Source organism: Scyliorhinus canicula, unplaced genomic scaffold (genome assembly GCF_902713615.1).
Source record: "Scyliorhinus canicula unplaced genomic scaffold, sScyCan1.1, whole genome shotgun sequence".
In the NCBI taxonomy this organism is placed as follows: domain Eukaryota; kingdom Metazoa; phylum Chordata; class Chondrichthyes; order Carcharhiniformes; family Scyliorhinidae; genus Scyliorhinus; species Scyliorhinus canicula.
The window spans coordinates 2,333,256-2,346,745 of NW_024055728.1; positions in this window are offsets into that span (position 1 = coordinate 2,333,256).

The window sequence follows — 13,490 nt, forward strand, 5'->3', positions numbered from 1 at the left end:
TTGTCTGTGAGTGTGTGTAATAGTGTCTCTGTGTGTCATGTGAGTGTTGTATATGTATCTGCTGTGTCTGGTAAGTGTGTGTATTAGTGTCTCTTTGTGTCTGTGATTGTGTGTATTAGTGTATCTTTGTGTCTGCGAGTGTGTATATTAGTGTATCTGTGCGTAAGTGTGTATTAGTGTATATGTGTGCCTGTGAGTGTGTGCATTAGTGTCTCCGTATTGCTGTGAGTATGTATTAATGCCTGCGTGTCTGTGAGTGTGTGTGTTAATGCTTCTGTGTGTCTGTTAGTGTGTGTCGTAGCGTCTTTATGTGTCTGTCAGTGTGTGTACTACTGTATGTGTGTCTATCAGTGTGTGTATTAGTGTCTCTGTTTGTCTGTGAGTGTCTGTTCGTGTCTCTATGTGTCTGTCAGTGTGTGTGTTAGTGTCTCTGTGTGTCCGTGAGTGTGTGCAATAGTGTCTCTGTGTGCTCGTGAATGTGTGTATTAGTGCTTGTACGTACATTAGTGTATATTTTTGACTGCGAGTGTATGTATTAGTGTCTCTGTATGTCTGTGAGTATGTATTAGTGTATTTGTGTGCCTGTGTGTGTATTCGTGTATGTATGTGTGTGTGTGTGTTAGTGTCTCTGTGTGTTCATGACTGTGTGCATTTGTGTCTCTGTATGTCTGCGAGTATGTGGTTTAGTGTCTGTGTGTCAGTGAGTGTGTGTATTAGTGTATCTGTGTGTCTGTGAGTGTGTGCAATCGTGTCTCTGTGTGCCCATGAATGTGTGTATTAGTGTATGTGTGTGTATTAGTGCCTCTGTGTCACCGTGTAATTGTGTGTGTTAGTGTCTCTGTGTGTCTGTGAGAGAGTATTAGTGTATCTGTGTGTCTGTGTGTTTATTAGTGTCTGTGTGTGTGTGGTTGTGTGTGTCAGTGTCTCTGTGTTTCAATGAGTGTGTGTATTTGTGTCTCTGTATGTCGGTGAGTGAGTGAATTAGTGTCCCTGTGTGTGCCAGTGTGTGTATTAGTGTCGCTGTGTGTCTGTGTGAGTGTGTGTATTAGTGTATCTGTGTGTCTGTGAGTGTCTGCATTTGTGTATCAGTCTGTCTGCGAGTGTGTGTATTAGTGTATCTGTGTGTTTGATTGTTTATTAGTGTATCTGTGTGTCTGTGAGTCGGTGTACTAGTGTCTCTGTGTGGTTGTGAGTATGCATTAGTGTCTTTGTGTGTCTGTGAGTGTGTGTATTAGTGTATATATGTGTCTGTCAGTCTGTGTATTACAGTCTGTGTGCCTGTGGGTATGTGTATTAGTTTCTCTGTGTGACTGTGTGTGTTAGTGTCTCTAAGTGTCTGTTAGTGTGTGTATTAGTGTCTCTGTGTATCCATGAGTGTGTGCAATAGTGTCTCTGTGTGCCCGTGAATGTGTGTATTAGTGTTTGTGTGTGAATTAGAGGCTCTGTGTGTCCGTAGTAAGAGTGTGCATTAGTGTCTATGTGTGTCTGTGAGTGTGTACATTAGTGCATCTGTGTATTTGCGAGTGTGTGTATTAGTGTGTCTGTGCGTGAGAGAGTTTATCAGTGTATCTGTTTTTCTGTGAGTGAGTGAATTAGAGTATCTGTGTGGCTGTGAGTATGTATTAGTGTCACTGAGTGTCTGTGAGTGTGGGTATTAGTGTCTCTGTGTCACTGTGAGTGTGTGTATTAGTGTCTCTGTGTGTCTGTCAGTGTGTGTATTACAGTCTGTGTGCCTGTGGGTATGTGTATTAGTGTCTCTGTGTCTCCGTGAGTGTGTGCAATAGTGTATTTGTGTGCCCGTGAATTTGTGCATTAGAGTTTGTGTGTGTATTAGTGTCTCCGTGCCTCCGTGTAAGAGTGTGTTTGTGTCTCTGTGTGTCTGTGAGTGTGTACATTCGTGTATCTGTGTGTCTCCGAGTGTGTGTATTAGTGTCTATGTGTGTCTGTGACTGTTTATTAGTGTGTATGTGTGTCTGTGTGAGTATTAGTGGTCTGTGAGTGTTTGACTGTGTGTGTGTTAGTGTCTCTGTGTGTCCATGAGTGTGTGTATTTGTGTCTGTGTGGTTGTGAGTATGTATTAGTTTCTCGGTGTGTCTGCGAATGTGTATTAGTGTATGTGTGTGTGATTATGTCTGTTAGTGTCTCTGTGTGTATATGAGTATGTGTATTTGTGTCTCTCTGTGTCTATGAGTGTGTAAATTAGTGTATCTGCGTGTGTGAGTGTGTATTACTGTATCTGTGTGCCTGTCAGTGTGTGTATTAGTGTCTGTGTGGCTGTGAGTATGCATTAGTGTCCCTGCGTGTCTGTGTGTGTTAGTGTTTCTGTCTGTCTGTCAGTGTGTGTATTAGCGTCTCTATGTGTCTCTCAGTGTGTGCATTACTGTCTGTGTGTCTGTCAGTATGTGTATTAGTGTCTTTGTGTGTCTGTGAGTGTGTATTAGTGCCTCTGTGTGTCTGTGAGTGTGTGTATTAGTGTATCTGTGTGTCTGTCAGTGTGTGTATTACAGTCTGTGTGCCTGTGTGTATGTGTATTAGTGTCTCTGTGTGTCTGTGAGTGTGTGTTCGTGTCTCTATGTGTCTATCAGTGTGTGTATTAGTGTCTCTGTGTGTCCGTGAGTGTGTGCAATAGTGTATTTGTGTGCCCGTGAATTTGTGTATTAGTGTCTGTGTGTGTATCAGTGTCTGTGCCTCCGTGTAAGAGTGTGTTTGTGTCTCTGTGCGTCTGTGAGTGTGTACATTCGTGTATTTGTGTGTCTCCGAGTGTGAGTATTAGTGTCTCTGTGTGTCTGTGACTGTGTAGTAGTGTCTCTGTGTGGCTGTGTGTATGTATTAGTTTATCTGTGTGTCTGCGAGTGTGTATTAGTGTATGTGTGTGTGAGTATGTGTGTTAGTGTCTCTGCGTATATATGAGTCTGTGTATTTGTGTCTCTGTGTGTCTATGAGTGTGTACATTAGTGTATCTGCGTGTGTGAGTGTGTATTAGTGTATCTGTGTGTCTGTGAGTGTGTGTATTAGTGTGTCTGTGTGGCTGTGAGTATGCATTAGTGTCCCTGTGTGTCTGTGTGTGTTCGTGTTTCTGTGTGTCTGTCAGTGTGTGTATTAGCGTCTGTATGTGTCTGTCAGTGTGTGCATTACTGTCTGTGTGTCTGTCAGTATGTGTATTAGTGTCTCTGTGTGTCTGTGAGTGTGTGCTCGTGTCGCTGTGTGGCTGTGAGTGTGTGTATTAGTGTCTTTGTGTTTTTGTGAGTGTGTGTTCGTGTCCCTGTGTGCCTGTGAGTGCGTGCATTAGTGTACCTGTGTGTCTCTAAATGTGTGTATTAGTGTCACTATGCGTCTGCCAGTCTGTGTATTAGTGTCTCTCTGTTTCAATGAGCGTGTGTATTAGTGTCTTTGTGTGTCTGTGAATGTGTGTATTAGTGTATGTGGGTGTCTGTGTATGTATTAGTGGATCTGTGTCTCCGTGTGTGTGTGTGTTAGTGTGTCTGTGTCTGTGAGTCTCGGTATTAGTGTCTCTGTGTGTCTGTGTGTATGTGCATTTGTGTTTTTGTGTGTCCCTCAGTGTGTGTATTAGTGCCTCTATGTGTCTGTCAGTGTGTGTATTACTGTCTGTGTGTGTAACAGTTTGTGTGTTACTGTCTCTTTGTATCTGTGTGTGTTGTTCGTGTCCCTGTGTGTCTGAGGGTGTGTGTATTAATCTCCCTATGTGTCTCTCAATGCGTGCATTACAGTCTGTGTGCCTGTGAGTTTGTGTATTAGTGTCTATGTGTGTCTGTGAGTGTGTGTTCGTGTCGCTATGTGTCTCCCAGTGTGTGTATTAGTGTATCTGTGTACCCGTCACTGTGTGCAATCGTGTCTCTGTGTGCCCGTGAATGTGTGTATTAGCGTATGTGCGTGTGTCAGTTCCTCTGTGTTACCGTGTAAGTCTGTGTGCCAGTGTCTCTGTGTGTCTGTGAGTGTGTACATTAGTGTATCTGTGTGTCTGCGAGTGTGTGTATCAGTGTATCTGTGTGTCTGTGAGTGTCTTTGTGTATGTGTGTGGGTGTGTGGTAGTGTCTCTGTGTGTCCATGAGTGTGTGTATTCGTGTCTATGTGTAATCCTAAGTGTTCGTTGATATGACTGTCTTGTTAGTGTGGTGTGAGTGTGTGTTATTAGTGTATCTGTGTGTCGGTTGTGTGCATTAGTGTAGCATGTGCTGTCTAGCGAGAGCGACGACTGTATAGTGTATCTCCGTGTGTGCGTGTGTATTAGTGTATCTGTGTGTCTGTGAGTGTGTGTATTAGTGTGTTTGTGTGGCTGTGAGTATGTATTAGTGTCTCTGTGTGTTTGTGAGTGTGCGTTAGTGTCACTATGTGTCTCTCTGTGTGTGTATTAGTGCCTATGTGTGTCTGTGAGTGTGTGTTAGTGTCACTATGTGTCTCTATGTGTGTGTATTAGTGCCTCTGTGTGTCTGTGAGTGTGTGCCATTGTGTCTATGTGTGCCCATGACTGTGTGTATTAGTATCTGTGTGTGTATTAGTGCCTCTGTGTTTCCGTGTAAGTGTATGTGTCAGTGTCTCTGTGTGTATGTGAGTGTGTACATTAGTGTATCTGTGTGTCTGCGAGTACGTGTATTAGTTTCTCTGTTTCTGTGATTGTGTATTCGTGCATCTGTGTTTCTGTGTGTGTATTAGTGTGTGTGTGTTTGTGAGCGTGTGTGTCAGTGTCTCTGTGTGTCTTTCAGTGTGTGTATTAGCGTCTCTGTGTGTCTGTCAGTGTGTGCATTACTGTCTGTGTGTCTGTCAGTATGTGTATTAGTGTCTCTGTGTGTCTGTGAGTGTGTGTTCGTGTCTCTGTGTGCCTGTGAGTGTGTGTATTAGTGTCTTTGTGTGCGTCTGTGCGTGTGTATATTAGTGTCTCTGTGTGTTTGTGAGTGTGTGTTCGTGTCCCTGTGTGCCTGTGAGTCCGTGCATTAGTGTCTCTGTGTGTCTGTAAATGTGTGCAGTAGTGTCACTATGCGTCTCCCAGTGTGTGTATTAGTGTGTCTCTGTTTCAATGAGCGTGTGTATTAGTGTCTTTGTGTGTCTGTGAATGTGTGTATTAGTGTATGTGTGTGTCTGGGTGTGTATTAGTGTATCTGCGTCGCCGTGTGTGTGTGTTAGTGTATCTGTGTCTGTGAGTGTCTGTATTAGTGTCTCTGTGTGTCTGTGTGTATGTGCATTTGTGTTTTTGTGTGTCCCTCAGTGCGTGTATTAGCGCCTCTATGTTTCTGTCAGTGTGTGTATTACTGTCTGTGTGTCTAACAGTTTGTGTGTTACTGTCACTGTGCGTCTGTGTGTTTTGTTCGTGTCCCTGTGTGTCTGAGGGTGTGTGTATTAGTGTCCCTATGTGTCTCACAATCCGTGTATTACAGTCTGTGTGCCTGTGAGTTTGTGTATTAGTGTCTATGTGTGTCTGTGAGTGTGTGTTCGTGTCGCTATGTGTCTCTCACTGTGTGTGTTAGTTCCTCTGTGTCTCCGTGTAAGTGTGTGTCAGTGTCTCCGTGTGTCTGTGAGTGTGTACATTAGTGTATCTGTGTGTTTGCGAATGTGTGTATCAGTGTCTCAGTGTGTCTCTGAGTGTGTATTAGTGTCTCTGTGTGCCTGTGAGTGTATTTGTGTATGTGTGTGTGTAGTAGTGTCTCAGTGTGTCCATGAGTGTGTGTATTTGTGTCTATGTGTATCTATAAGTGTGTGAATTAATGTCTCTCTGTGTGTGTGAGTGTGTGTATTAGTGTATCTGTGTGTCTCTATGTGTTTCAATTAGTGTATCAGTCTGTCTGCGAGAGTGTATTAGTGTATCTGTGTGTCTGCGAGTGCGTGTATTAGTGTCTCTGTGTCTGTGATTGTGTATTAGTGCATCTGTGTTTCTGTGTGTGCATTAGTGTCTGTGTGTTTGTGAGTGCGTGTGCCAGTGTCTCTGTGTGTCTTCCAGTGTGTGTATTAGCGTCTATGTGGGTCTGTCAGTGTGTGCATTACTCTCTGTGTGTTTGTCAGTATGTGTATTAGTGTATCTGTGTGTCTGTGAGTGTGTGTTCGTGTCTCTGTGTGTCTGTGAGTGCGTGAAATAGTGTATCTGTGTGTCTGTGAGTGTGTTTACTAGTGTCTCTATGCGTCTGTCAGTGTGTGTATTAGTGTCTCTGTTTCGGTGAGTGTGTGTATAAGTGTTTTTGTGTGTCCGCGAATGTGTGTATTAGTGTATGTGTGTGTATCTGTGTGTAATAGTGCCTCTGTGTCTCCGTGTGTGTTTGCATTTGTTTCTTTGTGTGTCCGTGAATGTGTGTATTATTGTATGTGTGTGTTTGTGTGTGTATTCGTGTCTCTGTGTCTCCCGTGTGTGTTAGTGTATGTCTCTGTCTGTGAGTGTCTGTATGAGTGTCTATGTGTGTCTGTGAGTGTATTTGTGTATGTGTGTGTGTGTTAGTCTTTCTGTGTGTCCATGAGTGTGTGTATTTGTGACTATGTGTGTCTATATGTGTGTGAATTAATGTCTGTGTGTGTGTGTGTGAGTGTGTGTATTAGTGTATCTGCGTGTCTGCGAGTGTGTGCATTAGTGTATCAGTGTGTCTGCGAGTGTGTATTAGTGTATCTGCGTGTGTGAGTGTGTATCAGTATATCGGTCTGTCTGTGAGTGTGTGTATTAGTGTGTTTGTGTGGCTGTGAGTATGTATTAGTGTCCCTGTGTGTCTGTGAGTGTGTATTAGTGTCACTATGTGTCTCTCAGTGTGTGTATTAGTGCCTCTGTGTGTCTGTGATTGTGTGCAATAGTGTCTCTGTGTGCCCATGAAAGTGCGTATTAGTATCTATGTGTGTATTAGTGCCTCTGTGTCTCCGTGTAAGTGTATGTGTTAGTGTCTCTGTGTGTCTGTGAGTGTGTACATTGGTGTATCTGTGTGTCTGCGAGTGCGTGTATTAGTGTCTCTGTGTCTGTGAACGTGTATTAGTGCATCTGTGTTTCTGTGCGTGTATTAGTGTCTGTGTGTTTGTGAGCGTGTGTGTTAGTGTCTCTGTGTGTCTTCCAGTATGTGTATTAGTATATCTGTGTGTCTATGAGTGTGTGTTCGTGTCTCTGTGTGTCGGTGAGTGCGTGTATTAGTGTATCTTTGTGTCTGGGAGTGTGTGTATTCGTGTCTCTATGCGTCTGTCAGTGTGTGTATTAGTGTCTCTCTGTTTCGGTGAGTGTGTGTATAAGTGTCATTTTGTGTCCGTGAATGTGTGTATTAGTGTATGTGTGTGCCTGTGTGTGTAATAGTGCCTCTGTGTCTCCGTGTGTGTGTGTTAGTGTATGCCTGTGTCTGTGAGTGTCTGTGTTAGTGTCTATGTGTGTCTGTGAGTGTATTTGAGTGTGTGTGTGTGATATTGTCTGTGTGTCCATGTGTGTGTGTATTTGTGTCTATGTCTGTCTGTGAGTGTATTTGTGCATGTGTGTGTGTTAGTGTTTCTGTGTGTCCACGAGTGTGTGTATGTGTGACTATGTGTATATAAGTGTGTGAATTAATGTGTGTATTCGTGCCTCTGTGTGTCTATGATTGTGTGCAATACTGTCTTTTTGTGCCCATGAATGTGTGTATTAGTATCTGTGTGTGTTTTAGTGCCACTGTGTCTCCCTGTACGTGTATGGGTTAGTGTCTCTGTGTGTCTGTGAGTGTGTATTTTAGTGTATCTGTGTGTCTGCGAGTGCGTGTATTAGTGTCACTGTGTGTGTGAGAGTGTATTAGTGCATCTGTGTTTCTGTGTGTGTATTAGTGTCTGTGTGTTTGTGAGTGTGTGTGTTAGTGTCACTGTGTGTCTTCCAGTGTGTGTATTAGCGTCTCTGTGTGTCTGTCAGTGTGTGCATTACTGTCTGTGTGTCTGTCAGTATGTGTATTAGTTTATCTGTGTGTCTATGAATGTGTGTTCGTGTCTCTGTGTGTCAGTGAGTGCGTGTATTAGTGTATCTGTGTGTCTGTGAGTGTGTGTATTAGTGTCTCTAGGCGTCTGTCAGTGTGTGTATTCGTGTCTCTCTGTTTCGGTGAGTGTGTGTATAAGTGTCTTTGTGTGTCCTTGAATGTGTGTATTAGTGTATGTGTGTGTGTGTTAAATAGTGCCTCTGTGTCTCCGTGTGTGTGTGTATTAGTGTATTTGTGTGTCCGTGAATGTGTGTATTATTGTATGTGTGTGTTTGTGTGTGTATTAGTGTCTCTGTGTCTCCCGTGTGTGTGTGTTAGTGTATATCTGTGTCTGTGAGTGTCTGTATTAGTGTCTATGTGTGTCTGTGAGTGTGCATATTACTGTCTGTGTGTGTGTGAGTGTGCATATTACTGTCTGTGTGTGTGAGAGTGTGTGTATTAGTGTCCATATGTGTATGTTAGTGTGTGTATTACTGTCTGTGTGTCTATCAGTATTTGTATTAGTATCTCTGTGTGTCTGTGTGTGTGTGTTCGTGTCGCTGTGTGTCTGCGAGTGTGTGTATTAGTGTCTCTGTGTGTCTGTGAGTGTGTTAGTGTCTCTATGTTTCTCTCAGTGTGTGTATTTCAGTCTGTGTGCCTGTGTGTATGTGTATTAGTGTCTCTGTGTGTCTGTGAGTGTGTGTTCGCGTCTCCATGTGTCTGTCAGTGTGTGTATTAAGGTCTCTCTGTGTCCGTGAGTGTGTGCAATAGTGTCTATGTGTGACAGTGAATGTGTGTATTCGTGTCTGTGTGTACATTAGTGCTTCTGTGTATTCGTGTAAGTGTGTGTGTTAGTGTATCTCTGTGTCTGTGACTGTGTACATTAATGTATCTGTGTGTCTGCGAGTGTATGTATTAGTGTATCTGTGTGTCTGTGAGTGTGTATTAGTGTATCTGTGTGCCTGTGAATGTGTGGTAGTGTATATGTGTGTCTGTGAGTGTGTATATTAGTGTCTGTCTGTGTGTGAGTATGTGTATGTGTGCCTCCGTGTGTGAGAGTGTGCGCATTCCTGTCTGTGTGTCTGTATGCATTACTGTCTACCTGTGTGTGCGGGTGTGTTCATTACGGTCTCTATGTATGTGACTGCGTGTATTAGAGTCTCTTCGTGTGTGTATGTGTGAGTGCATTAGAGTCCCCATGTGTCTGCGAGTGTCCATATTATAGCCTCTGTGTGTAACTGTGTATTAGGGGCGGGTTTAGCACAGGGCTAAGTCAATGGATTTGAAAGCAGATCAAGGCAGGCCAGCAGCACGGTTCAATTCCCGTAACAGCATCCCCGAACAGACGCCGGAATGTGGCGACTAGTGACTTTTCACAGTAACCTCATTTGAAGCCTACTCGTGACCATAAGTGATTTTAATTTCATTTTTCGTGTGTGTGTGTGTATATTATTTTCTGTATGTGTCTCTGAGTGTGTATTAGGGTCTGTGTGTATGAATGTGTGTATTAGTGTATCTGTGTGTGAGAGAGTGTGTGTATTAGTATCTTGTGTGTCTATCAATGTGTATATTAGTGTCTGTGAGAGAGAGTGTGTGTATTAGTCTCTGTGTGTCTATGAATATGTGTATTAGTGTCTGTGTGTGGAGACTGTGTGTATTAGTGTCTCAGGAAAACACATTAGTGTCTCTGTGTCTGTGCGAGTGTGTGAATTGCTGTCTCTGTGTCTGTATGAGTGTGTATATTAGTGTAGCCGTGTGCCTGTGAATGTGAGCATTGGTGAATGTGTGTGTGTAATAATGTATTTATGTGTGTGTGTGAGTGTGTGCATTACTGACTGTGTGTGAGTATGTGCATTCGAGACTCTGTGTGACTGTGAGAGTGTGTTTATTAGGATCTCTGTGCGTCTCCGATTGTGAGTATTAGTGTCTCCGTGTGTCTGCGAGTATGAGGTAATGTATCTGTGTGTGTAAGTGTGTGTATTACTGTCTCTGTGTGTCTGTGAGTATGCGTTTGTGTCGCTGTGTCTCTGCGAGTATGTGTGTATTAGTGTCTCTGTGTCTGAGAGTGTTTGTATTAGTGTCTGTGTGTAGCTGTGAGTGTGTGTATCAGCGTCTCAATGTGCCTGTGAGTTTGTGCATTAGTGCCTATGTGTGTGTGAGAGTGTGAATTAGTGTCGGTGTGTGTGTGTATTAGAGTCTGTGTGTGTCTGTGTTTTGTGTGTCTTAATGTAGCGCTGAGTGTCTGTGTGTTTGAGAGATTATGTGCATTAGTGTCTGTGTTTGAGTGTGTGAGTTTATTAGTGCCTGTGTTTGTGTGGCGTGAGTGCATTAGTGTCTGTGTCTGTCAGTGTCTCTACAAGTGTGTGTGAGTTTGTGTATTCGTGTCTCTGTCTGTCAGCTATGTACTAGTGTCATAGAACATAGAACATAGAACAGTACAGCACAGAACAGGCCCTTCGGCCCTCGATGTTGTGCCGAGCAATGATCAACCTACTCAAATCCACCCTATACCCAACAAACCCCCACCCTCCCCCTTAACATTAACTTTTAGGACACTACGGGCAATTTAGCATGGCCAATCCACCTAACCCGCACATCTTTGGACTGTGGGAAGAAACCGGAGCACCCGGAGGAAACCCACGCACACACGGGAGGATGTGTAGACTCCGCACAGACAGTGACCCAGCCGTGAATCGAACCTGGGACCCTGGAGCTGTGAAGCATTTATGCTAACCACCATGCTACCGTGCTGCCACTGTCTCTGTGTGTGTGAGTGCGGGAATAAGTGTATCTGTGTATATTAGTGTATCTGTGTGTAAGTGTGTGTTTTAGTGTCAATGTGTGTCTGTCAGTGTCTGTTTTAATGCCTGTGTGAGTCTGAGTGTGTGTATTAGTGTCTGTGTGTGAGTGTGTGTGTCTGTGAGTTTGTATTAGTCTAGCTGCGTGTCAGTGAGTGTGTCTATTAGTGCCTGTGTGTGCGCGTGTTAGTGTATGTGTGTGAGAGTGTGTATTAATGTATCTTAGTGCCTGTGAGTCTGTGTGTCAGTGCCTGTGTGTGAGTGTGTGTTAGTGCCTGTGTGTTTGTGTATTATTGTTTGTCCGTGTGTGAGTGTGTGTTAGTGGCTCTTCGTGTCTGTGAGTGTGTGTCAGTGCCTGTGTGTATTAGTGTCTGTGTCAGTGTGTTAGTGCCTGTGTGTGTGTTTTAGTGTCAGTGTGTGTCAGTGTGTGTGTTAATGTGTGTGTGTGTTAGTGTCTGTGTGAGTGTGAGGATATTACTGTCTCGATATGTGTGCGAGTGTCTGTGTTAGTGTATTTTAGTGTCTGTGAGTGTGTGTGTGAGTCTGGTAGTGTCTGTGAGTGTGTGTAAGTGTATGTTTGCGTGTGTGTGTTAGTATCTGTGTGTGTGTTAGTGTCTGTGTGAGTCTGAGTGTATTACTGTCTGTGTGTGTTCGTGTCTGTGCGAGTGTGAGTGTATTACTGTCTGTATTTTTGAGTATGTGTGTGAGTGTGTTACTGGCTGTGTGAGTGTATTACTGTATCTGCATGTGTGTGTATTAGTGTATATTTATTTGACTTTGTCAGCTCCACATCGTCCATACTTGTAAAGTCTTTCCCAGGCTGATGTATAATTTTATTGTTTATTTCCCTTCCTCACAGTGAACCTCATCACAATTGTTATCCTGAAGAGAAAAAACTGTGGACTGTCCAAATGTGTGACTTGTTACCTGGTGGCCATGGCAGTGGGAGATCTACTAGTCGTTTTTCTCGACCTGATATTGAGACACATTCCCATTGTTTTTAAGGAACAGTTTTCTTTCCTGCGGTCCATCCCCGTGTGTAATATCCACGCCGTCCTGCTTTTTGCAGCCACTGACTGTTCCGTCTGGTTCACCGTCACATTCACTTTTGATCGATTTGTGGCCATTTGTTGCCCGAAGCTGAAAAATAAATATTGCAGCGAGAAAATGGCGGCTGTGGTTCTGGGAACAGTGACTGTGCTGAGCTGTTTGAAGAACATTTTCTGGTGTTTTATGCTGACCGGTCGGTATCGGCTGGGGAACGCCCCCTGGTTTTGTCATGTCACACGGGGTGTTCTGAACTCTCGGGTCTGGGTCTCAATCGAGTTCCTCCACCACATTCTAACCCCGACTGTTCCATTTGTCCTGATTCTGCTGCTCAATGTTCTCACCGTCAGACACATTGTTGTGAACAGTAGGGCCCGCAGGAGACTCCTGGCTCACAGCAGTGTGGAGAGTCCCAGAGACCCAGAGATGGAGAGTCGGAGGAAATCCATCATTTTACTGTTTATTATCTCCGCCAATTTCATCCTCTTATGGTCAATGTTAATGGTTTATTCTATATGGAACCGGATGGACTGGCTGGGTTATGGCTCTGTATGGATAGATGAGTATGTTCGGGAACTGGGCTTCATGCTGCAGCTCCTGAGTTCCTGCACAAACACTGCGATTTACGCCGTGACACAGACTCAGTTCAGGCATCAGTTGAAGAAAGTGCTGAAATGTCCCTTTAGTTCAATTCATTCTTTCTGAGAGGAAAGCCTACCACCCACACGACATCGCTCCCCTCCCACTGCCGGTCAAACTGACCATCCCCAGCTAGCGTCACCCTGATTTACCATTCTGCATTACGGAAAGGGACTGTCGGTGGGTGTGTGTGACTCCCCACATGGCCGGTCAGCTGGGTGTGTGACTCCACCCGTGGCCGCCGGGTCTCCCCTGGCAACACAAGATGACCGCTGGGGTCCCAATGGCAAAATAATATGGCCGCCGGGTCGTCCCTGGCAATACAAAATGGCCGACGGGTCTCCTCTGGCAACACAAAATGGCCACCGGATATCCCCTGGCAATACAAGATGGCCGACGGGAATCGCATGGCAACACAAGATGGCCGCCGGGAGTCTCCCCGGCAACACAAGATGGCCTACAGGTCTACCCTGGCAACACAAGGTTTGACGCCGGGAGTCTCTCCTGACAACACAAGTTCGCCACCGGGAGTCTCCCCTGGCAACACAAGATGGCCGCCGGGAGTTACACCTGGCAACACGAGATGGCTGCCGGAAGTCTCCCCTGGCGTCACAAGATGGCCGCCGAGTCTCCCCTGGCAACACAAGATGGCCGCCGGAAGTCTCCGCTGGCAACACTAGATGGCAGCCGGGAGTCTCCCCTGGAAACACAAGATGGCCGCCGGGAGTCTCCCCTGGCAACAAGATGGGCCACAGATCTCCCCTGGCAACATAATATGGCTGCCGAGAGTCTCTCCTGACAACACAAGATGGCCGCCGGGCGTCTCCCCTGGCAACACAAAATGGCCACCGGGTGTCACACCTGGCAACACAAGATGGCCGCCGGAAGTCTCCGCTGCTCAACACGAGATGGCCGCCGGCAGTCTCCCCTGCCAACACAAGATGGCCGCCGGGAGTCTCCCCTGCAAACACAAGATGGCCGCCGGGTCTCCCCTGGAAACAAATGATGGCCGCCGGAGTCTCCCGTGGCAAAACAAGATGCCGGCCGCTGCACGCAGGGGTTGCTGGGAGGGGTGTGACGGAGCGCAGTGACGGCTTCTGTCCATTGGCGCCATTGGGGTTCT